We start from the raw sequence: 26,664 nt of genomic DNA on the forward strand, positions 1-26,664 counted from the left end.
TAGGATTTGTGACAAGAGGGAGAAAGGGTCAGTTATCTTCATTGCCCCCCAATGGCTGAAAGGATTGTGCTCAGCCAACTATGGCCATTTGGCTGCTCATATTTCCAAAATTGATTAGCCTACAAATTCTCTAATTTTTTTGGTCTTGATAGGAAATGCCTTGCAGTGTGTGATCTTGAAGTGAGGATTGGTGTTGGTTTAAATGGGAAATTACAAAACTATATTATAAGCAGCTTTATAATATAAATGTCATGGAGGCAGGAAAAGGGTTAGCTAGGGGTCTCTTTGAGCAGCAATATAAATAAAAGGTGCAAGATGGCTGGGGAGTGAGACTGGAGGCAGAAGAAGGAAGTGTTCTCACTCCCTGGCTAGGAAGCATAGAGATACTGGAATGCCATATCTGTATGGGAAAGTTTTTCAACATAACATAGGGTGGGACTGGGGATGAGAGGATGCTCCGTGCTGGGATCAAGGGGTTTGAAGAGCGGGAGGGGGATCACAGCTGGGGCAGGGGGTTGGGGCGTGGGGAGAGGCTCGGGTACAGGCTCCGAGCGGCGCTTTCTCAAGTGGCTCCTGGAAGCAGTGGGCATGTCTCTTCTCCGGCTCCTAGGTGTGGAGCGTCTCCTGACCTTCAGATTGGGGCCATGCTGCGGCTTCCGGGAGCTGTGGGGTCCGGGCCCCCCCACCCGGCACCCCGGCTAGAGCTTGCGGGCCAGTTTAAAACAGTTCGCTGGCCGGATCCGGCCCATGGACCGTAGTTTGCCCACCCCTGCTGGTTGTGCTGGTTTTTTTTCCTGCCCTAAAGACAGGTATAATTTAATTGAAAGAGTGCATCTGAATTGCTTTGTCTGAAATGGCTTATACTAATTCTTTTGTGAATCATAACATCTAGACAACATTATGCTTTTTTTTTTAATAAATGCTCCATTTTGGGTAGGTATCCCAGTGGGCAATGATCCATTGCTAGGCTCAATACATATTATTAATTATTTATTATGATGGATTTGGTGTATGTACCAGAACCTGCTACAGTTCTGGATCTTAGGGTCAAACTCACATGATTCTTTCTATAATATCCCATAATTCATCTGGTTTTCTCTAGTCAGTTCCATTTTCACACTGTTTCAGTTTCCAAAAAGTTTTCATGCTGCTTTTTGACAGCATGGAGGAAAGCATTTGTGATCCTTACAACTGCTAATATGAACAGAGTATTCCAGGTGGAATGGCAATTTCACAGGCAGGGGTGACCTTGAAGGAGATGGAAGATTACCCATCACCATAACCACCGGGATGCTAGGTGGATTCTGGAGAAGGAGGAGGATGAAAACTGGCAGTTACTTCTGCATGATATTTTCCTGGGCCTGCTTCATACAGTGGAATGCTTCTTCAGTGCCTGACCAACCACCATTGATTGGTTGGACAGGATATTGCTGCAGACATGGGTTGACCAGCAGTTGTTCTAGAATTTCAGGATATGGAAGGTCAGTTCACTGGAAATTTGTGCAGAGCTCACCTTGGAGCTGCATCATTGGCCCACCAACCTGAGTCCCCCTCCACAAGGATATGTGGCCATCACCATTTGGAAGCTGGCCACACCTGATTGCTACCTTTTTGTTAATAGCTAGTCAGCTATATGTTGTCAAGGAAGTGCTCTTGCTATTGAGGGGGTACTGCTGCTACGGGTCATAAAGATCAGCAGTATACAGGAGGTTGAATAGCTTTGAATGCTTGGGGTTCCCATATTGTATAGGGGCCATTGATGGGTTCTGCATTTCTGTAATTTGTCTCCCCACCCACCCACCCCACCTCAGTGTTCATGAACAAAAAGGATTATTCCTCTATGGCAGGGGTGGGCAAACTTTTTGGCCTGAGGGCCACATCGGGGAATAGAAATTGTATGGCGGGCCATGAATGCTCACAAAATTGGGGGTGGGATGCGGACTCTGGCTGGGGGTGCGGGCTCTGGAGTGGGGCTGGGGATGAGGAGTTTGGGATGTAGGAGGGTGCTCTGGGCTGGGACCGAGGAGTTCAGAGGGGGATCAGGGCTGGGACATGGGTGCGGGAAGGGGTGCAGGTTCCGGCTGTGGTTGTGGGCTCTGGGGTGGGACTGGGGATGAGAGGATGCTCCGTGCTGGGATCAAGGGGTTTGAAGAGCGGGAGGGGGATCACAGCTGGGGCAGGGGGTTGGGGCGTGGGGAGAGGCTCGGGTACAGGCTCCGAGCGGCGCTTTCTCAAGTGGCTCCCGGAAGCAGTGGGCATGTCTCTTCTCCGGCTCCTAGGTGTGGAGCGTCTCCTGACCTTCAGATTGGGGCCATGCCGCGGCTTCCGGGAGCTGTGGGGTCCGGGCCCCCCCACCCGGCACCCCGGCTAGAGCTTGCGGGCCAGTTTAAAACAGTTCGCTGGCCGGATCTGGCCCATGGACCGTAGTTTGCCCACCCCTGCTATCTGGTCATGCAAGTCTTCATTGATCGCTGATTGATTTTGTGATATTAATGTGGGGTAGTCTAGAACGGTCTGTGATGTCAGGATCTTTAGAAACTCACCCCCCATTTTATGCAATGAAAAATGGAACTTTTGCTCCCAAAATCACTATGGTCAATAATGTTTTGGTTCCAGCTGTTTTGGGAAATCCAACTTTACCTTTTCTTCCCTACCTTGATGATGCATTTACTGGACACTTGGATAGGAAAAAAGGCTGTTCAAAGTTATTCTGCAGCTAATCAGGGTATAATTGGAGTGTGGATTTGGAAAACTGAAAGGAAGGTGGTAATATATCATGACAAGGTTTGGAGCCTTTTGAAAGGCTGTAGGTGATGTTTTGCAGAACATCTGTGAGAGCAAGTTCAGAGATCCTCACAATTTGATTTGATGCACAAGACAGTGCAAACTTAAAAACCAACTAAAATGGGGCAAAAATAGTCAAACTGCAGAGTGACCACATTTGTATAGGTAGAGTCACCAAAATGTGTAGGTGAGATTGCAACTGTTCTCGTTGCCTTGAGGGACGGAATGGTATAGGAACTATCTGTCCCTTGCAGTTTGGGGAGTAAAGGGAGCTCCCGGTATCTCCTGTGTTCTCAGCAGGCTGCATTGTAGAGTTAGGTTTGGGTATTATAAGTGAGCACAGTGCAGCAGTGTTCTCCAGCTAACTTTTTGCTTCTGCATCATGTCTAACGTTTTCCTGCGTGTCTTTTTCTTTCCAGGTGGTCTTTGCACCCCCTTGACAGTTTCTTGGGTTGTTCCCTGCACATCTTTCTCTTATTCTTGTCCTCCAGCATGAAATTCTTCCCTCCATTCCTCTGGGCCAGCGTTTCTCAAGCTTCATTGCACCGCGACCCCCTTCTGACAAGAAAAATTACTACACGACCCCAGTGCCCTGTGTTGTTCAGAATAGTTGGTATTTAAAAAAAAAAAAAAAAAAGCAGCATTACAAGGCCGTATCAATGAAAAGTAGCCACTAAATATTTTAATTCACAATACAATCACAAGACAATCTTTATATGCAGTAGTAAAAAATAAAAATAAATATGTACCTAATGGGAAGGGTGAGCTTTCATTCATGAACACAAATCCTTGAAGTGGGACTCTGTGTGGCTGAGGTAAAGATGGAGGTCATCTTCAACAGTGAGACAGGACCTGTATTCGTTTTTCAGTAAAGTCAGTGCTGAAAAGCCGGCTTCACGCAGGTAGGTGGATGAAAATGGCATGAGGGCTTTCAAAGCTGCAGATGACAGCTCAGGATATTCTTCTCGCACAGAAATCCAGAAGTTAGCAAGAGCTTGTTCAGAAAATCTCAGTATCAATGTCTCATCACAGGAAAGGTCCATTAACGCTGGTCTACAATTTTTGAGAAGTCGTCTGCTTCAGAGATAAAATGTGCTATTTATTATGTATTTTGATGTGCTGAATTCAAATATGACAATTAAACCAACTGATTGGCTACTGTTTCTAAGATATTTAAGTTTTTACATTTTATGTCTATGTATATTTTGTAGATAGTAGAGTTTTAATCATAAATTGTAAACCTAGGTCTTTTCATGTGTTTATGGTTGCTTTATATGATAATATTTCACCTGTCCTGTTTATGTAACACTTTAAAAATCAGCAAAAGGGTTATATAAATAAAATTTATTATGAAACAAAAGGCAAAAAACTATAATGTACATAGTTTAGTCCTCTTCAGTGTCTACTCGGCGCTTCTTGGCTTGTCTCTTGTATTCATTAAATGGAGCATCTCTTGTCACTGTCCAGCAATAGTCTGCAAGCATTGATGGGCTCCATTTGCCCTGATAGCGTTTCTCCATTGTTGCAATGTCCTGGTGAAATCGCTCGCCGTGCTCGTCGCTCACTGCTCCGCAGTTCGGTGGAAAAAAAATCTAGATGAGAGTGCAAAAAATGTATCTTTAGTAACATGTTGCAACCAAGGCTTTTATATGCCTTGAGGAGGTTTTCCACCAACAAGCTGTAGTTGTCTGCCTTGTTGTTTCCGAGAAAATTTATTGCCACTAACTGGAAGGCTTTCCATGCCGTCTTTTTCTTGCCACGCAGTGCATGGTCAAATGCATCATCTCGAAGAAGTTCACGAATCTGAGGACCAACAAAGACACCTTCCTTTATCTTAGCTTCACTTAACCATGGAAATTTTTCATGGAGGTACTTGAAAGCTGCTTGTGTTTTCTTAATGGCCTTGACAAAGTTCTTCATCAGACCCAGCTTGATGTGTAAGGGTGGTAAGAAAATCTTCCTTGATTCAACAAGTGGTGGATGCTGAACACTTTTCCTCCCAGGCTCCAATGACTTTTGGAGTGGCCAATCTTTCTTGATGTAGTGGGAATCACTTGCACGACTATCCCATTCGCAGAGAAAACAGCAGTACTTTGTGTATCCATCCAGTCTGCAGACCAAGCAAGAGAGCAACAACCTTCAAATCGCCACAAAGCTGCCACTGATGTTGGTCATAGTTTATGCACCTCAAAAGTTGTTTCATGTTGTCATAGGTTTCCTTCATATGGACTGCATGACCAACTGGAATTGATGGCAAAACATTGCCATTATGCAGTAAAACAGCTTTAAGACTCGTCTTCAATGAATCAATAAAGAGTCTCCACTCATCTGGATCGTGAACGATGTTGAGGGCTGCCATCACACCATCGATGTTGTTGCAGGCTACAAGATCACCTTCCATGAAGAAGAATGGGACAAGATCCCGTGTTCATGTTTCTTCCTGAAAACCAGTCCATGTAAAACCATATTCCAAATATTTTGGATCGTATTTGCGGTTTCTTGGCTTTTAACTGCTGTTTGAATCCTCATACGCCCTTCTTTTGCTGCAAGTGGCAAATGACTCCTTTCAGTACACCCCTTTCCTTCACTTTTCTTCAGAAAACGGTCCATTGTTAAAATTACTTCTACAGCAACTTTTCAAAATGGTTTCAACACAACATGTGCTGAGGCAGGCTGTCAAGTAAACACAGGTGCCTGAGTACAGGAAATACCTCTGTACAGGAACTGGTGCAGGGGGCCTGCAGCGGTTGGAAAGCAGGGCAATCGCAGGACCGCAGGCACAGGGGGCGATGCCAAACTAAACTGCTTGGGCTTGAAGTCCTGGCCAGGGGGCCTTAGGCACAGGCTTCAACCCCGAGGCCTCCGCAGAGCTGTGGGCTGGCTCTTCAGATGCCTCTGGATATGCGGGCTGGCTGGGGCTTCAGCCCTCAAACGCCAGGGGAACTTTAGGCTGGCTGGGGCTTCAGTCCCCAACCCCCCAGCCACCCACAGAGTGGCAGGCTGGCTGGGGCTTCAGCCCTCAGCTCCCAGCCGCGGTAGCCGCTGGGAGAGAGGCGCACTGGCTGGACCTTCAGTCTCCAGCCGCTGCAGCCACTAGTGGAGTGGTGGGTAGCTGGGGCTTCAGCCTTCCTTTGCCTGTGAACCTACTGGCAACCCCCATCAAAAATGGGGACCGACACTTTGAGATCCCTTGGTCTGGGCTTTTTTTGCCCTCTGCGGGGGGACGCATTCATGAGGCCAACGGACATCTTCTCCCTGTCCTCTTTTTCTTCTCTTGATGGTTTGCCAGACACTCAGCTAGTGATAACTTCTTTCTCGATAGGCCATTCCATGTCAGGTGCTAGCAGAACAGAGAATCCATACAAATGTTTACTGTACTAATACTAGCCACCATGTTAACAGTTATAAAATGTTACTTCTCTCCAAATGTTCACAATCTTAGAATTCCATTAATTTACACTGTTCGTAGTCTGGGGTGCACTTGGAGATAGTAACTTTTTTTTTTAAAGTTATTTTACCTTGAATGGGCTTCCCTTTAAATTAGCTCTGTAAAATTTTTTGTGGGAGGGAAAGTGGGATAGAGTAGTAATTTCAGGCTGTCCTTGAAGGATGTTACCATGAGGCCTGTCCCTAAGATGTAGGAAAGGGTCCCGTTCAGAAAGTCCAAGAGATAATCAGAAAGATAGCATTGTGGCTTGCTAGGATGGGCTCTTGAACTGTTGCTGGAATGGAAAGAAAACACTACCTATGTGGATGGCCCTAGGAAGACACAATACTGTTGTATCTTTCTTGAACTAATCTTGAATTTTTGCCTGAAATTCTCATTTATAATACTGGTTGATCAGCACAAAGAGCACTGCAAAATAAATTGAATTTTGCAGCTGTTATGCATGCCCTGTAATTTTTTTAATAATGCAATGTACTGTAACGAATGAGTGCTCGGTGAACAGTTTAGATGCCTTTTTTTTACCCCTGCAACCTCAAATGCCTTATAGTATATGCAACATGAAATGTCTAAAAGAAACCCTCTAACCTCAAGTGGCCAATTTAGTACTTTTAACTTTACATGTATGGAAACTTTAAAATCTGAACAGATTCAGGGCAATGACCAAATTGTGGTCTTACATGCATAATCCATTGATATATATTTTCTCTTTTTGTTATGATAAAATTGATTCAGTTACAGTGTATTTGCCTTTGATTTTTTTTTTCTGCTCAATGTCTGCCATCTTGTGCAGTGTCGTGTGGGTTGGGGAGGCAGTTGAGAGATAGGGATAAGGTACATCAAGCAGTATGGGGAGGGGCGGTGAGGAATAATTCATTTTGCTTTGTTGGCATGTTTTTGGGGAAAAAAGGGCTTTTAGACCTTTAATTTTCTGGCTTGGGTGAAGACAAGCAAGTGGAGGACTAAGGATGCGGCGCAGGGACAGATGCTTTTGCTCTCCACTTCAGCAATATCTGCCAGACGTGGGAGCATACAGCCGGTACCTGAAAGAAAAGTTTCCAGATTGCTCTAAATAGCACATAATACTTAGTGGATGAGATCCTCTCTGCAGTATGGTCACTCTGATTTGATGGGAGAGAAGGTCTGTTTCCAGCTGGGTCTCTTTCTGGCTGTAAAGTGTGCAGAAGAGATTATTATTAATTTATATATATTGCAGTAGCAGCTAGGAGTACTTGTCATGGATCAGGACCCCATTGTGCTAGGTACGAACACAGAGTAAAAAGATCTTGGTTATCCTGGGGAACTTCCTCCTGGTCAGGTTTCCAAAGATGCCTGCTTTATTGCAGGCCATGGCCAATCTAGCTAACATATATCATGGTTCTGTGGGGGTCTCTTGGGCAAGAAATCCAGTCCAGCCCCATGACATATTCACAAGTACTGGGAACATTACTGGAAGTCTTGTTTTTATCTTTTGCATTTTTGTAATTTGCTGCAGTTCATTGGTAGAGGGGGAACATCTGGTCAAGATGACCTCACAGCATTGGAGAGCACATAGGTAACCTGACAGACCAACTGATAGAGCCTTGTGTGGATACAAAATTTGTATCCACGCCCGATGCGCAATCCACAAAAATGGTCTGCAGATATCCGTGGATTTGCAGGGCTCTACCAATTGACATGTGACGCAGTACAGTATGGGATAGCATTGGCAGGAGTACCTGATGTGGTATAGTTAACTCAAAATGGGAATGATGTAAGCTTATAGTGGAATAATTCGTTCTGAAATAGTTATATTGCTTCCATAGTGGATTAGTTATAGTGGGATAAGACACAAGATAAATTGAAAAACATTATTTGTGTGGAACAGAAGACTCGTGAGATATCGAGGGGGCAAAACAGATTCAGGGGACAGGAGGAATATAAAGCACGGAACTGGATTCAGGGAATTGGGAGAACTAATTTAATAATTTACTGAAATCAACTATTAACTTAAAAAGTGACACCATTTTACAGTAGAATGAGATGTATCCATTTCTTAGGCCAGGTCTACATTAGAAACGTCTGCTGGTATAGTAATATTAGTTAGGGGAGTACTTTCTTTTATAATGTTTTATGTTAGCAGAAACTCTAGTATAGACACACTTATGCTCGTGTTAAAGCACCTTTGCCAGTATAACTCATTTGAATTGGGAAACTGGTATAAAATATATCAACAAAAGCTCTTTTTTTTGCTCATATAATCTTCATCCACACTAGGAGAGTTTGCCAGTATAGTTATATTGGCAAACCTTGTCTACTGTACACCTGGCCTTGGTTTCAACAGTTCTTCTTAAATATGTTATTCATGCTTTAGTTTGTGTATATATCTGAAAACAATCTTACTTTAAAATGCCAAGAATATTTCAGCAGTGAGTTACTCCGACACATTCTAATAGCTGCTCTATAGTAAACAGAGTTGGATGAATATCACAACAAACGTTAATGAATAACCACACACATTTTAAAGGAATTAATTGAGCTACAGCATATAAAACAAGATTGAACCCCTCTGCCCCCCAAAACTCACAGCTCTCTTTGTCTCATCTCTTGTAATTCTATGTGCTACATAAAGACTGATACAAAATAAAGGTATAATTCCACCTAAGAATCCACTACAAGTTTCATCTTGATATTGTACTCTTTCTGCATATGTCAATTGAAAATCTGCATCAAAGGGAACATTATGTAAGTGAGGAAAGCAGAGCATCCTCTCTCATGTCAATGGAAGGTATTCATGTAAGGAGTGCAGAATAGAACATTTGAGTTTAGATTTCCCATGCTGATTTTTTAAAAGAATTATACCCTAAATAAGCAGTTAATAATCTCTCTCAGAGGTCCTTAAAATAGACATTTAAACAGTAGCTTCTTTGATTGTAATATTGTATAACCTTGCAACTTCAACTATGTAGTTTGAGACTAAATTGACCCTCGCTGCCTAGGATAATATACTTGCACAAACATAAAGAGAATGAGTTAGTTAATTGGCACTAAGTAAATCATAAACAAAAACAAAATAGTAGAAAATAAGTTGATACTATGTATAATGTGTAGAAATCGATGTTTCTGTCCAAAAGTAGAAGTTATTTCAAAAGTTAGAATTGAGGGATCATATAACAAATTGTTGTCATTTTCAGAGTTCTATTGTAAATGCCTGAAAAAGGAATTTGAAGCAGCTCAGCATTGCTGAGCAAACAAACTGTTGGAAAAGTAACTTGGTCTGTTTCATAACGAATACTTAAGACATTTAAACGCCTGCCCCCCCTATAATATATGAAATCGAAGTAGTAGTGGTTGTAGATACTTGACTGAGTGCAAGTGGTGGCCTTAGTATAAAAATATATGGGAAATAGAACAGATCCCATTATATCAGTATTAATTGTCTATGTCTTTTTCAAGGATCCTATCTGTATTTTATTTTATGTATGTATATTAGAATTTTGGAAACGTCTATTGTGTGTGTTTTTTTAAGTATTAAATTGTTCTCATCTCCACCTCTCCACTAGGGGGTGAAATCTTCATTTATAATTCAGAAAATTATTTTAAGAAACCAAAACAGAAATAAAATGTGAAGAATTTGTTTCTCCTACTTACATATCATGCAATGAAGATTTTACATCAGGCGCTGTTTTTTCCTCACTGTCATACTTTTGAGGAATAGAATGCATTGTGGTCTGCATTTCCCAATCTAAGTTTATGAAAGTAGTCCAGACAGTTTGACCTTAGATAGACCTTTTAGTCTCTGGCTTGTCAGATGACAGGGACGGCACTCCTAATTGGCATTCAGATCACAGACAGCCACTGGGCTTAATGCATAACCAAGTACCGCTTTAGGATTTAGACAAAGCCACACTGGCAAAACATCCCAGTTGTCAGGGTAGCTGACTGTTTCCTAAAGAACTATTACATAATGGAGAGACTGAGTAGAGCTTTAGGAAGCAAATTTTTTTTAAGTAAAAGTTTTTTTTAAAAAGCCTCTAATTTGTGAAAAGAAACATTTTTTTTCACTGATGAGCTCATTCATTGATTTCTGGTTCTTTTTAACTTCTCAAGGTAATAAATGTAGTTCGCTATTTTATGTGATGACTACAGATGTAATCTGAAACTATAGCTGTTTTGTGTCAAGAGGGAAATGGACAAAGTATATATATATATATAAAGTGTTTTGGAATCTTAACATTGACAGATGTTTACTGCTTTTGTTAGAGGTCAGCTTTTTGAACTTCAGCTGTTTTGTCATCTTAAATTAAGACAGTAGGGGTATGCTGGAAATCAGCTGTTCAATTAAAATTATAAATTACAAAAAATAAAAAAAATCCAACACTTTCCCCTTTAGATATTACTATCAATGCCTTAGAAATCAAAAATTCAAATTTTGCCTTAAAATCTTATTTGTAATTTTCCAGTTTTACAACCTTTGTCCGCGTGCTAGTTCCCATGCAGATTGAGAGGATTTGACACTTCCTGGTACTTTCTGTTCTCAGGCAGCACCAGGGTGACATCATACTCATACACTGCCCTGAAAGCCACATAAGAACAGGATGTAAGGAGAGCAACTGTTTCACTCTGAATTAGAGAAGTGAATGTGAGTACTACAAAGGCTGCTTAAAAGATTTGTTGTACTTCAGTTACAGTGGCACAGGGGACTCTAATCTCCATTACAATGCATTTTCTTTGCTCTGGATATTCTGGCATAAGCAATTTCATTTAATCAGCCTTAGTGATAAATGTATTAGATTGTTTAATTGTACCATGTCCTTGTTTAACAAAACATTTTATAAAATTTATTTTGTGATTTAAATATTCTTGTGTACTACACTCCCCTCCTTCCCCCTCCCCCACGGCAATACTTCCAGCCACTAGTCATTGCTAAGGTTAAGATTTTGTCACTGTTATTACTAGTATAAGTCACACAAAGGTCACGGGTAATAAAAAAAATTCATGGAAGCCCATGACCTGTCCCTGACTTATACTAAAAATAACGGTGGCAAAATGGGTTGACGGAGGAATGAGAGCCCAAGCCCGGCTGCGGGAGGGGGCAGTGGGATGAGAGGGTAGGGAGGGGAAAGGGTCCAGCACCTGTGCCACTGTGGCTGACAGATTTGGGGTCCCCCCTGGGTGCTCAAGGCAGCTCAGAGCTGCAGGGCCAGCAGCTGGGAGCCCCTGGGTCCCTCTGTTGCCCCAGGTGGTTGGGAGCTCCAGGTTCCCCCTGCCGGCTGACAGCTTCAGCCCTGCCGCCCTGGGGCTGAAGCAGAAAATGTCATGGAGGTCTCTGGAAGTCACCGAGTCTGTGACCTCCATGACATAATCTTAGCCTTAGTCATTGCTATCTGTAAAACAAACCACTAGATTGGTTTCACTGAGACTGCTCAAGACACTCTTCAAAGAGTATGCATGAACATAGGATGGATGGCTCTCTCCAGGCACATTATTTTTTGTGGGGGAAGGGAAGAAGGAAAATATGGAGCACCTCTTGCAAGACACAAGAGTTTTGAGAGAGGTACCCTTGTTGTCAGGTGCACATACTCCCAACCACCAGATACAGGATTTTGGCGGAGCTGCAGATACAAGATTTGGAAAGAGATATCTCTTCAGTACTAAAATTCCCATCTTCCTGGGAGAAAGCCCTACAGGTGACAGCAGTCAGTCTTGGATCATTCCTGTATTATGTCACTGTAAGTCATGCTTTATATGCATATTCATAGAAAAATGTACAATGACCTTTAGAACATCGGTCTGGTATATTTATTTTACCTGTGCTGTGGCCTTCTCCACAGCCATCCAACTTATTTCTATAAAAACACACATTTCATCAGAGCTCAACAAAAAATTGTAATAATATAAATAGAATGTTCATGGGAGAGGGATTCTAAATGCATCTTGTTTTTAAAAACAATGAAATTTGCGTTGACAGACTCTCTGTAAAATAGTAATCAGTCTTATGTTAAATTTATGTTAATTTCTTTTTGCCTAGGGACCCCTGGCTTCTTCGTTTCCTTTGGTTAGTTTTTCCAATGTCTGGTTTATTTTAAACTTCATCTATTTCAATACATTTTGCTGGGAATGCTTTCATACTGATCTTGCAAAGACTTAGGCATGTGTTTATGCACGGTAAGTAGTCCCATTGTAGCCAACTGAAGCATATGTATAGGTCTTTATAGATCTTACCTGCTTTGTAGTTATCTAACTATTTTCTCAAAGTATCTGATGTTTCTTTACTGGTGTACTGCAAGGAAAATTTTTGGCTGTACACTTTTGTGCTCCTCCTTACCTTTATTTCCAAAACAAAAAGATTTGTGGTTTTTTTGTTAGTTTTTTTTAAAGCATCAGGAATACCATGATCTAATTTCTTTTTTTTTCTTCTTTTTTTTTTTTTGCTGCAGGACTCTGAAGAGCGGGAAGTGGTGCTCATATATGAATAAGCCGCAGAAAAGTTGAAGCTCATGTTTCAGTCCAGTGTAATATCACCTTCCCAATCATTCCACTCCAGTTTTCTAGAGTCCTTCAGCAAAAAGAGGGGCATCAGGTCCTGACATTTCTAATGGAAAGAAACAAGAAAAACGTTTTTTTTGTGAGAGTTTGTATGGGAACTTTTATAATGTATGAAGCAGTAAAGGGGGAATCTTTCTTTCCTTTGCAATTAACTATTAAATGTCTCAACTCTGATGCATTTTACAATGAAGTAACTGAGATAGAGAAGTTGTGACTCACTCGGGATTACAAGGTGTGTGAGAGAGTTCGGAATAGAACCCCGGAGGAGTCCTCCTACCTCTTGACAAATACTCCTTTCTGCAGAACATTGAGATCTTAAGGTATCATAGGCAACCATTTCCTAACTTTTGAGTACTTGAGTTTGCAACCTCAGTAATGTTCTTTTGATGTAGTTTTTTGTGTGTCTAATTTATTTGCTTTTTAAAAAGCAAACTGAAAAACTCATATTGACACTCAGCTGGGTCATCAACAAGGTTCGATGCTTTAGATTGATCTATGCACCTCTGCTACTTGAACTAATGGAGTAAATTGATATCAGTAGTAGATTTTCATCCTCTGTGTGGATCAACACTAAAGGGTAATGAGAGAGATGCTTGTCCAGTGGATTACATAGTATAGGAATGGTGAGACTCAGGAATCTTGGATTTTATTTCAGGCTGTGGAAGGGAGTGTTTTCTAGAGGGTTTAGACACTTCTGCCCATTGTCTCGAAGCTTGACCTCTTCTGGCCAGTCCCTTCCAGTCTATTCCTGTCCCAGTCCTGTCTCTTTTCCACTCTGTCTCCTTGTCCCAGTTCCGAGCTCCACTCCTCAGGTTTCTCATCTGAGTACCCTTGCACAGACAGTCCTAGTCTCCCTCCTGGTCTTGCTGTCCAAGTCCCTATCTCCACAACTGGTCCCAGTTCCCCCTTCCTGGTTCCTTGTCAGATCTGTCTCTCCCCTTTCTCTCATTGAATCCTAGTCTTAGGCCTTGGCTACACTTGCGAGTTACAGTGCAATAAAGGAGCCCTGGGTGCACTAGCTCAGTACCCATCCACACTGGCAAGGCACGTAGAGCGCTCTGACTCTGCAGCTACAGCGCTGCTGGTACTCCACCTCGGCGAGCGGAATAACATTTGATGCACCCCTGCTGGAATGCTGTGGCACCAGTGTGGACGCCCTGGTCGTCCTATAGTGCGCTCTGATCGGCCTCCAGAAGTGTCCCACAATGCCTGTGCTAGCCATTCTGGTCATCACTTTGAACTCTACTGCCCTGCGTTCAGGTGACCAACTGTCAGACCCGTCCTTTAAATTCTCTGGGAATTTTGAAAAAATCCCTTCCTGTTTGCTCAGCCAGGTGTGGAGTGCTCTCAGCGAATCTTTCCAGGTGATCATGCCTCTATGCACCAGGCAAGCCCCAGTATGGAGCAATGGCAAGTTGCTGGATCTCATCAGTGTTTGCGGGGAGGAAGCTGTCCAGTCCCAGCTGCGCTCCAGCCATAGGAATTACGATACCTTCGGGCAGATATCAAGGGACATGATGGAAAGGGGCCATGACCGGGACACACTGCACTGCAGGATTAAAGTGAAGGAGCTGTGAAATGTCTATGACAAAGCCCGCGAGGCAAACCGCCACTCTGGTGCAGCCCCCGCGACCTGCCATTTCTACAAAGAGTTGGACGCGATACTTGGGGGACCTCCTCCACTCTAGGGACCACCATGGACACTTGAGAGCCTAGTGCAACAAGGCAGGAGGAGGAGGAGCAAAGCGGGAGCGAGGATGCTGAGGCAGAGGGAGCACCCTGGAATCCCTAGATGCATGCAGTCAGGAGCTGTTCTCAAGCCAGGAGGAAGGTAGCCAGTTGCGGTGGCCGGTGCTTGAGGAAGGACGAACACCAGAGGAGGTTCCCGGTAAGCGGCTTTTATTTTGGGAAGGAAGTTATTCGGTGCAGGCTCTTGGGACAAGGAGGGTTAGGGCTGCATGCATGCCTAGATGCGGAATAGGGTGTTGATGTTCTCTCTTACATCGCGTTAATCGGCCTTAGTGATCTCTTTAAAAGTCTCATCTAGAACTTGGGCAATGCACTTGCGCATGTTTCTTGGGAGAGCCACTGTGATCCTTGTCCCAGTAAGGCTAACTTGTCCGCGCCACTGTGCCGTGAGGGGTGGGGGGACCATTGGTGCACACAAGCAAGCTGCCTATGAGCCAGGGCGGAAGCCGCATTGCAGTAGAAGACCCTCTCTTGCTTCCCAGGTCACCCTCAGCAGTGAGATATCTTCCAGGACGAATTCCTGTGGAAAATGTGGGGACAGTGTTCAGTATAGGCGCCCCCTACCGCTGTTGGCTCTCCCCAAGGCACAGAAACCCAGAGGACAGTATGGCCGTGAAACAATCCGTCACGCTTGACCCTGTGCTTACTCACCATTTTGGGGCTCCCATGGGTTATGTGCACTTGCTTTGGGATGAGCAAATTATGCTATTGTGTAGACTGTGCTTGCTCTTAAGTACAGGGGAATCATTGCTCTGTCTGGTGTGAACAATGCTGCCTCTGTTAAGTGTTGCATTTTGTCTTTACAGATGCAACCTTGAGATCTCAGCCGTCCATGTTATCACCAGCCGAAAGACTCCAAAGAATCAGAAAGAGGCCATGTAGAAGCAAGGAAGATCTGTTGCATGAAGTAATGCAGCATTCAAGTAATGAAAATCAAAAAGTGTAGGAGTGGCAGGAGATTGAAAGGAGGGTCCGCCAGCAGAATGCGGATCACTGGCACCAATGCACGGAGCGGCTGCTAAGGAACATGGAGCTCCAAGTAGACTCGATACAGGCACTTGTAGCAATGCAGGTGGAGCACTACTGCGCCCACCCCCTGCAGCCCTTGTGCCAAAACTCTTTCCCTTGTGCCCCCATGTCACCTCCAACCCACTTTCCCCAACATCCGGGTTCTTACTGCCACCAGCTGCCTCCAACACCTGTAGCTTCACCACCCAGCCCTGAAAACTACCACCCTTACCCACTGCACTCAACCCCCATCACCATGCAGTATAGCCATCCTGAAATGCAGCACTCATTGCACAGCACTCCACACAGGACATATGCAAATCTGTGACTGTACCGTTCCCCATCCCCTTGCCCTTTCTGTTTCCTAAGCAGTTGTCTCTCTTCAATAAATGCATTTTCTTTTCAATAAATGGATTTTTTGGCTTTGAAAACATTCTTTATTATTGCATAAAGTAAAAGATACCTTAGCCCAGGAAAGAAATAGGCACTGCAAGTCAGCGTAGCAAACACAGATTCCTACTAACATTGGAACTACTGCACTTCACTCCCGTGCAGGGCACCAGACATTACTGGTGGCTTTCAGCCTCAAATTGCTCCCTCAAGGCATCCCTAATCCTTGCAGCCCCACACTGGGCCCCTCTAATAGCCCTGCTTTCTGGCTGTTCAAATTCAGCCTCCAGGTATTGAACCTCCGCATTCCATGCCTGAGGAAATCTTTCACCCTTCCCTTCACAAATGTTATGGAGGGTACAGCATGTGGCTATAACCGCGGGGATGCTGTCATCGGTCAGGCCCAGCTTCCCATACAGAGAGTGCCAGCGGCCCTTTAAACGGCCAAAAGCACATTCCACAGTCATTCTGCACCGGCTCAGCCTGTTGTTGAACCACTCCTTGCTGCTGTCAAGGGTTTGATGAGCCACGGCATTAAAGGGTAAGCGGGGTCTCCAAAGATCACAATGGGCATTTCGACTTCCCCTACAGTGATCTTCTGGTCAGGGAAAAAAAAGTCCCAGCCTGCAGCTTCCTGAACAGGCCAGTGTTCTGAAAGATGCGTGCGTCATGCACCTTTCTGGGCCAGCCTGCATTAATGTCAATGAAATGTCCACGGTGATCCTCAAGTGCCTGAAGAACCATCGAGAAATACCCCTTCCGATTAACGTACTCGGAGGCTAGGTCGCTGGTGCAAAATTGGAATATGTGTGCCATCTATTGCCCCTCCGCAGTTAGGGAAACCCATTTGTGCAAAGCCAGCCACAATCTCTTGCACGTTACCCAGAGTCACGGTTCTTCTGAGCAGGATGCAATTAATGGCCCTCCAAACTTGCATCAACACGATTCCAACGATCGACTTTCCCACTCCAAACCGGTTAGCGTCCGATTGGTAGCTGTCTGGAGTTGCCAGCTTCCAGATTGCAATAGCCACCCGCTTCTCCACCATCAGGGCAGCTCTCAGTCTTGTGTCTTTGCGCCACAGGGTGGGGGCGAGCTCCTCACGCAGTCCCATTCAAGCTTTTCTCAACCGAAAGGTCTGCAGCCCTTGCTTGTCATCCCAGACTTGCATGATGATGTGATCCCACCACTCAGTGCTTGTTTCCCGAGCCCAAAAGCGGCGTTCCACGGTGGTGAGCATGTCCATGAATGCCACAAGCAAACTTGTGTCATATGCGTTACTCGAGTCGATATCGTTGTTGGAGCTCTCACTGTCACTTTTGATCATAAGGAATAACTCAACTGCCAAATTTGATGTGCTGGAGAGACTCGTCAGCATACTCCCCAGCAGTTCGGGCTCCATTCCTGCAGACCGAAAGGGAAGACAGAGCGCGCAGTACAAAAAATGTTGAAAGATGGCACTAAATGTGGGTGGAAGCAAAGGGAATGCTGGGATGCGAACCGATGCATCATGGGGCGTTGGGACAGGACCCAGAATACCCATCACTCCACGTCTCCTTTCCACAAGCCACAGCACCAGAATGGGAAGAGGTGCTCTGTCGGATAGCTGCCCATAATGCACTGTTCCTAATGCTGCTGCAAGTGTGCTTGCAGCTGTTAGCGTGGACAGACTGCAGTGCTTTCCCTACTGCGCTCTCTGAAGGCGGGTTTAACTCACAGCAAGTGTAGCCCTTAGTCTTCCTCTTGGGGCTGCTCAGCCAACCACAGCCTCTCTCCCTACTAAGTCCCCCTTCCCCCCAAAAACCCAACCCTGTTCTTTGGCTCCTTTGCCCTAGTCTCTTTGCCCAGCCAGTCTTATTTCCCCACTCCCCTTGCAGTCCAGGTCCTTATCAGATTAATCTTCTTCTCCCCATTTCCATTCTGTTCCCTACCACTCTTGTTTTGCTAATCACTAGGTTAAAATGGTGTGCAGTGTTTCTAAGACAGATAACAAAAGGAGGTGACAGACTTGCAAACCTTGGCTAGGAAGGAAGATCAGCTTGAGGTAGCTCATTTTTGTCGCTGTTTAGGCCTCATGCGACCAAAGGAATGATGATCTGAGAATCTTGCAATTTTTTTCCCCTGAAGAAGAGGTGAAAAGCATAGAGTAGAAACATTAGTTTCCTTATCCAGACAGTCTGAGTCTTCCCCTCTCTCGTCCAATCTATATATCCTGCTCAACCCCAAGCAAACTGACTCCCAGTCACCTCTTTTCACCTTTGACCCAGTCCCAGTCTCCTTGCCCAGACAGTCCCAGTATATCTTCCCTGCGCCCCGCAAGTCCCAATCTCACCAGATTCATCCCACTCCTTTCTCTCCCACCAGGTCTCTGGCTACTGCCCCCGCTGCATTTGAATCAGACTGCTTCGTCCCCAAACTGCTTTGGTACAAGTGAGAAGGGTTGGTTTGGTTATTGAGAGCACAAGAGAGTTTTCTTGCTCTTCCTTCTAGCACATGGACTCACTCTAACCTGGAGCAGCCTTTTCAGGGAAAGTTTGGCTTCGCCCGTGTGATGATGGTACATGCCCATTTGCTCTGTGGGGATAGTGCATGTAGTCCAGTCAGCATTAGGAGCGGTGAGATGTTTGAGCATGCTCAGTGAGGACAAAGTTCAGAGATTTTTTGCTGTTAAGCTCAGCAATTCTCTACTGAGCATGTGTGAACTGCAGTCTTTCAAAGACTGAGATGGTTGAACTTGAGTGCCTGGTATTAAGTGAGGATATTGATATAACAGGCATCACAGAAACTTGATGGAATGATGATAATGGGACACAGTAATACCAGGGTACAAAATATATAGGAATGATAGATTAGGTCGTGCTGGTAGGGGAGTGGCACTATATGTGAAAGAAAGCATGGAGTCAAATACAGTAAAATCTATAGCAGTAGGAATATACAATTGACCACCAGACCAGGCTAGTGCTTGTGAAACGCTCCAGGAGATTAGAGAGGCTATAAGAATAGAAAACTCAAAAATAATGGTTCCTATATTGACTGGGTACATGTTGCCTCAGGACAGGATGCCGAGATAAAGTTTTTAGACACCATTAATGACTGCTTCTTGGAACAGCAATTCCTGGAACCCATAAGGAGAGGCAAGTCTTGATTTTGTCCTAAGTGGAGCACAGGATCTGGTCCAAGAAGTGAATATAGCTGAATTGCTTGGTAATAGTGACCACAATGTAATTAAATTTAACATTGTTGTGGGAGGGGAAAATACCAGAGAAGCCCACCACAGTAGCATTTAACTTCAGATAGGAGAGCTACACAAAAATGAGAAAGCTAGTTCAATGGAAATTAAAAGGTACAGTCACAAGAGTGAAATGCTGGCAAGCTGCATTGAAACTTTTTAAAACACTGAAATAAATTGCCTAGGGAGGTTGTGGAATCTCCATTATTGGAGATTTTTAAGAGCAGGTTAGACAAACACTCGTTAGGGATGGTCTAGATAATACTTAGTCCTGCCATGAGTACAGCCTGGACTAGGTGACCTCTCGAGGTTCCTTCCAGCCCTATGATTCTATGAAAAACCCCATAAAATAGAGGGTCAAACTAAATATATACTACTAATTAAAAAAACATAGAGAACCAAAAAAGTGCCACCAAGCTAAACAACAGAGTAAAAGAAGTAGTTAGAGGCAAAAAGGCATCCTTTAAAAATGGGATGTCAGATCCTATTAAGGAAAATAGAAAGGAGCGTAAACTCTGGCAAGTCAAGTGTAAAAGTATAGTTAGGCCAAAAAAAAAAAAAAAATTGAAGAGCAACTAACAAAAAAAGACATACAGTACTAACAGCGAAAATTTTTTTAAATACATCAGCAGCAGAAAACCTCCCAAACAATCAATGGGGCCACTGGATAATCGAGATGCTAAAAGAGCACTGAAGGAAGACAAGGCTATTGTGGAGAAGCTAAATGAATTCTTTGCTTCGGTCTTCACTGCAGAGGATGTGTGGGAGATTCCCGCACCTGAGCTATTCTTTTTAGGTGACACGTCTGAAGATTTAGGAACAAATTGATTAATTAAACAGTAATAAGTAACCAGGACCAGATGGGTATTCACCCAAAAGTTCTGAAGGAACTCAGATGTGAAATTGCAGAACTACTAACTGTGGTATTTAACCTGTTGCTTAAATCAGCTTCTGTTCCAGATGACTGGAGGATAGCTAATGTGACACCCATTTTTAAAAAAGGTTTCAGAGGTGATCCTTGCAATTACAGGCCAGTAAGCCTAACTTCAGTACCCAGCAAATGGGTTGAAACTATAGCAAATAACAGAATTACTAGACACAAAATGAACAGAGTTTGATGGGGAAGAGTCACTGCTGCTTTTGTAAAGGGAAATCATGCCTCACCAATCCATTAGAATTCTCGGAGCAGGTCAACAAACATATAGACAAGAGTAATCCCGTGGATATAGTGTACTTGGACTTCAGAAAACCTTTGACAAGGTTTGTCACCAAAGGCTCTTGAGCGACGTATGCAGTTATGGGATTAAAGGGAAGGTCCTCTCATGGATCAGTAACCATTTAAAAGACAGGAAACAAAGGGTAGGACTAAGTGGTCAGTTTTCATAATGGAGAGAGATAAACAGCGGTGTCACTCAAGGATCTGTACTAAGACAAATGCTGTTCAACATGTTCATAAATGATCCTGAAAAAAAATAAAAAGTGAGGTTGGAAAATTTGCAGAGGATTCAAAATTACTCAAGATAAGTAAGTCCAAAGCAGACTGTGAAGAGTTATAAAGGGATCTCACAAAAGTGAGTGAGCAACAAAATGGCTGATGAAATTTATTGTTGATAAATGCAAAGTAATGCACGTTGGAAAACATAATCCCAACTATACATACAAAATGAATGAGATCTAAATACCACTCAAGAAAGGGATTTTGGAGTCAGTGTGTATCTCTGAAAAATCTGCTCAAAGTGCAGCAGCATTCAAAAAAGCTAACATTAGCTTTCCAATCATTAGGAAAAGGATAGATAATAAGACAGAAAATAACTTAATGCCACTATATTAATCCATGATAGGCTCACAATTTGATTACTGCATCCAGTTTTGATCATCCCGTATCAAAAAATATTAGTATTGGAAAAGAGAAGGGCAACAAATATGATTAGGGGTATGGAACAGCTTCTATATGAAGAGAGATTAAAAAGACTGGGACTTTTCAGCTTGGAAAAGAGATAACCAAGAGGTGATATGATAGAGGTCTATACAGTCACAGTGTGGATAAAGTGAATAAGTGTTATTTACCCCTTCACATAACACATGAATCAGGAATCACCCAATAAAATTAATAGGCAGTAGGTTTCAAACAAACATTTAAGGAAGTACTTCATACAATGCACAGTCAACCTGTGGAACTCATTACCAGGGGAGGTTATGAAGGCCAAAAGTATAACTGGGTTCAAAAAAGAATTAGATAAGTTCATGGAGGATAGGTCCAACAATGGCTGTTAGGCAAGATGGTCCAGGGATGCAATGGTCCTATGCTCTCATAGTCCTAACTCTCTAACTGCCAGAAGCTGAGAGTGGATGCCGGGATGGATTACTCGTTAATTGCCCTGTTCTGTTCATTTGCTCTTGAAGCATCTGGCATTGGCTATGGTCAGAACACAGGATGTTTGGTTAGATGGACCTTTAGTTTAACCCAGTGTGGCCGTTCTTGCATTCTTATGATTTATAACTTGGTGAAATTTGGTGGATTTTCATGATAATGGCAAAACGCACATCCCGAGAACTTTCAGGTCCCTTCTCCAAAGAATGGAGGCTGTTCAGAGAAAAAATTGCCTGAATTTCATATGGGCTAAAAATATATATTTTTCCTAATCCCTTTCTCAAGAATGGCTGAACGATATTCACTGAAATTTCAATGATAATTTAATAATATTTAGCCTAGGCAGATACCCCTCATGGAAATTTTCAGCCAAAATTAAGTTTGGTGAAGTTATAAGCAACTGAAAAGAGGGTCTTATAATAGGAAGTGTCAGGTAACCTTAATAATAGGTGATGCTACCAGCCCTGGCTATAATTATTAGTGCTTTTTAAATTTGACTTTGTGGAGAAGAGCACAATAGATATTCAGTTGTTCCTGTTGAACTCACCCACACAAATGCACCACGAACATCTTTGAAACTGTTAATTGAGTAAGAGACCTGAAAACAAACAGCTGTGTCAGTACAAAGAGGAGAGGTGAAAAACAGGAATGGTGTGCCATCTTGATGTGTTGTTTAATAATTAAAAGAATGGTGGGTCGGCATGTACACACTATAGAGCCACCGAACAAAAAGAAGCACATAGAGATTCCAACTAAAACTGAATCAAAAGAGAGAAGATTTTTTTTTTTAATCATATATATATATATATATAGAGAGAGAGAGAGAGAATGGTGGCTGTCTATCAATAAAACTCTTACTAGGCTTCCTGTTGAAGGAAAAGGCCCAGGCAGCGACCGTCGAATCATGGAAGTAAATGTGTGGATATGCATGTGGTGTTGGTGAGAGGGCTCTGGCTTCTTCGACAATGGGCTGATAGTCCAGGACAGAGAATTGCTGTGCTGGAGTGTGCTTCATTTATCAAATATTGGGAAGAGCATCTTTGGACATCTGGCTAACCTGATAATGAGAGCTTTAAACTAGGTCCTATGGGGGATGGTGACAAAAATGTGGCCAGCGCGCATCTGCTCAAGTAATGAAGACCAAGGGAAAGGGGCTAATTTCTGAAGAAGGGACTAGTAATCAAAACTGTATTACAATAGCAAGAAGAAAAGCAATAGGGCAGTCTGCAAAATACCTTCAATGCCTGCATACAAATTCAAGGAGTATGGGGAATAAGCAGGATGAATTGGAAGTCATGGTATATGAAGAAAATTATGACTTAGTTAGCATTACACAGACTTGGTGGGACAACTCCCATGATTGGAGTACCAGCATTGAGGGATACAGCTTGTTCAAAAAAGATAGGTATGGGGAAAAAGAAGCAGGTGTTGCACTGGTTGTCAAGAATGTATAAACTTGCTCCAAAGTCCAAGAGGGAAGTCAGTGACAGACCTACTGAGACTCTCTGGATGAGGATAAAAAGGGAAAAGAACAGTAGCGATGTAAGGGTGGAGGTCTGTTATAGACCACCAGATCAGGAAGCGGAAATGGATGAGTCATTCTACAAGCACGTAACAAGATTAGCTAACACACATGAACTAGTGTTAATAGGGGATTTTAACTTTCCTGATATCTGTTGGAAGACTATTATAACAAAATATAATGTGTCCTGCAAATTCTTATGATGTGTAGGGGACGACTTTCTGATTCAGAAAGTTGAGAAAACAACTCCAGGAGGGTCTTCCATTTTGGATCTGGTTTTGACCAACAGGGATGAATTAGTTGCGAACGTGAAGGTGATTGGGAACTTGGGAGGGAAGTGATCATGATCTGATAGAATTAAAGATCCAATGGAAAGGAAGGCATGAGAAAAAGCAAAACAAGGACACTGGACTTCAGAAAGGCAGATTTCAACCAACTCAGAGAAATAGTAGGTAAGGTTCCATAGAAAGACCAATTAGGAAGAAAAGAAGTCGAAGGGAGCTGGCAGTTCCTAAAAGATGCAATACTAGAGGCTCAACATCAAGCTATTTCAATGCGGAGGAAAGTTAAGTAGAGCCACAGCAGGCAATGTGACTGCACAAGGAGCTTTTTAGCTATCTAAAAATCAAAAGGGATACAGAAAGGAAATGGAAGGAGGGGCATGTCACCAAGAAAGTATGTATGGGAATAGCGCAAGTGTGTAAGGACAAAATCAGTAAAGCCAAGGCAAAGAATTAGTTTTATAGCTGGCAAGGAATGTTGGAGACAACAAGAAAGGGTTCTTCAGTTATGTCAGACAAAAATGAAAGATCAAGAATGTTGTGGGTCTGCCGCTCAGTAGAGAGAGGTGATCTGGTAATGGAAAATGATAGGAAGGCAGAGCTGCACAATGCCTACTTTTCTTCAGTCCTCTCTCAAAAAATAACGTGACCAGAAATCTAGCAAAGTTACCATAGACAATAAAGGGGAGCAGATGTAGATTGGGATAAGTAAAGAACACGTCAGAGATCTTCTGACCAATTTGAATGAATTCAAGTCAGCGGGGCCTGATGCTGTTCACCCGAGTACAATATTTATATTCCAGTCGATATATTTTATAATTATATGGTAAAATGAGAGAGTATGCAATTTTTCAGTAATAGTGTGCTGTGACACTTGTATTTTTATGTCTGATTTTTTGTAAACCAGTAGTTTTTAAGTGAGGTGAAACTTGTGGTATACAAGACAAATCAGACTCTCGAAAGGGGTACAGTTGTCTGGAAAGATTGAGAGTTACTGGAGCAGATGACCCTTATGGTTCCTTCTAAGCCTATGAGTCTATGATTCTTCTACCCATTGTTTGGTAACACTAGATGTGAGGCACTTTTTATTTAAAAATAAAATGCTTTGTCTTTTCATTTCCAGGGCAGATTAATGATGATATAAAAGGAAATTCTGACCACCGAAAGCTTACTATGTTTATAGTGTTGTTACTTTGCAGTTGTCCTTGTTTTCCTATTCATGACAATAAGTATCATACTTGTGACTGAACACTGATAGGCATGTTAAACTATTTCATGCAAAACATCTTGTTACTACTGGTAATGCTTTAATGGTAAATATGAACTTGCTGAGGACGGTAGTCTCAAAACAAGGGCTTGGAACCTTGGTTTTACTTTGAGATTACAGATTGCAGCCAGCACAATACTGAACAGGTAGGGGTGAGGGTGGGGAAGGGGGGGAACAAAGTGCAGGAAAACAGCTAATTATAGTAATTGCAGCTGGTTTCAAAGTACTTCTAACAGTTTGTGCATAATGCTTACTTGAAAGCATCAAATCGGTGCTAGTTGTGAAATAGAACACCTGTTTGTTGTTGAGCATGTGTTTATGCAGATGATTGTTGTTGTCAAAGCACCTTGATGTAGAGTAGTCCTGTTTACATTTACATTCTCCCCAAAGGATTAACAGTGTTCTCTCAATAAATTTGCAGTCTATTCTCCTCTCAAAGGCTGCTGTTTGGAGGGTGGTGTGAACGAGGCAACAAGTGCTTGCTAATCACTTGAATATACATAATTAGCGACAGTCTGGTGCACAGGAGTCTTTGTACAACCATAACAATACTGATTGGCAGTAGCAGATAACAATAGTTATGCCATGATGCTATTTGTTGAATATTTGAAGGTGTTTTTTTATATTTTCAGTGGGTATTTTGAGTTAATTATGCTTGTACTCTGGAAATCTTTGTTATCTTTGAAATTGTGCTAACGTCCAATGTGTTAAAGATGGGTCACATGATTTGATTTAATCCAAAGAATAAGATCTTGAAATCTTTGATAAAAGCACTAGACAGCTTTGGAGGCTCAGTTGGATTCACTTTGTTACTTATTTTATATTTTTACATGTCTGTGGGCAGAAATACCAAAATGGCATGCTAAAAGGCATTTTTAACAATTTTTTTGGACTAATAGGCAGAAGGTTATACTGGAGTTCTGCAGAGATCAGATCTACACCCAACACTAAAATCTCTTCTGGCTTTAAAAGTCTGTGAATTGGCGAATAAATCGTAGAAAGTGTCCTGTCTAATTTTGCATACTGAAAAGGTTCAGAATAGTAACCAAACTTGGATATTTATCAGAATCTGAACTGAATTTCTGAAAGTTTAATGTTTTGTCTAGGAGTTAATCAAAATCATAGAGTTCAGCACTCTACAGTCTCTATACCCTCAACAGTCTGCCTCCCATATACTCCATATATTATTTGGATGGGCAATTTGGTCTTTCCTCCAAAACCAGGCATTTAAAGGAAGGTACAGTGTCTGCACACCCCAGTTTTCTTGCTGGATATGTTCTATGGGTCAACAGTGCTGTGTTAGCACCTGTGCAACCACAGACTTGCCGAAAGAGCAGCTGAATGAGGGCGTCAGGCAGATCACTGTAAATAGTGTTGTCTTGAGTTCATCTCCTCTTATATTCATATGGCTTGTGTCAAGATCAGATGAGTGTAATGTGGGCCTTGCTGGAAGCAGTAGACAGTGGATGAGAAGCCTGGGCAGCAGGAGGAGAAATGGCGGAAGTGTTTGTTTACTACTTTTTAAAAATGGGGCTGGGAATCAGTGAGTTTATGTCCCTTGCCAGCATCAAACCACCCTGCCCTCAGGGGAGAAACTGCAGGACACTTCAAAAACAACGAGGAGTCCTTGTGACACCTTAGAGACTAACAGATTTATTTGGGTATAAGCTTTCGTGGGCTAGAGCCCACTTCATCAGATGTATGACGTGAAAAATAGAGGAGCAGGTATAAATACATGAAAGGATGGAGGTTGCTTTACCAAGTGTGAGGTCAGTCTAACGAGATAAATCAATTAATAGCAGGATACCAAAGGAGGAAAAATAACTTTTGAAGTGGTAAGAAAGTGGCCCATTACAGACCGTTGACAAGAAGGTGTGAGTAAGGGCGAAATTAGTATTGGGGAAATTAAGTTTAGGTTTTGTAATGACCCAACCACTCCCCGTCTTTATTCAGGCCTAATCTTATGGTATCCAGTTTGCAAATTAATTCCAGTTCTGCAGCTTCACGTTGGAGTCTGTTTTTGAAGTTTTTTTGTTGAAGAATTGCCACTTTTAGGTCTGTTGTTGAGTGACCAGGAGACTGAAGTGTTC

General features: G+C 42.8%; 1 protein-coding gene across 6 annotated transcripts in view; it reads left to right on the plus strand.

The window, feature by feature from the left end:
* AKT3 (AKT serine/threonine kinase 3) overlaps window positions 1–26,664 on the plus strand; it is a 266,912-nt gene that overhangs the window by 74,821 nt on the left and 165,427 nt on the right. The window contains exons 1-2 of one of the 6 annotated variants that reach the window (XM_054023415.1): window positions 11,898–11,940; window positions 12,649–12,791. The exons of 2 other annotated variants lie outside the window; for them this stretch is intronic. The gene's annotated coding sequence lies outside the window, so the exon portion shown is untranslated. Of the gene's footprint in view, window positions 1–10,749; window positions 10,851–11,897; window positions 11,941–12,648; window positions 12,792–13,038; window positions 13,078–26,664 lie in introns of those variants that run through there. 3 more of the 6 variants (XM_054023412.1, XM_054023414.1, XM_054023413.1) reach the window with 3 other exon arrangements.

Source organism: Malaclemys terrapin, chromosome 3, assembly GCF_027887155.1.
Source record: "Malaclemys terrapin pileata isolate rMalTer1 chromosome 3, rMalTer1.hap1, whole genome shotgun sequence".
Lineage (NCBI taxonomy): Eukaryota > Metazoa > Chordata > Testudines > Emydidae > Malaclemys > Malaclemys terrapin.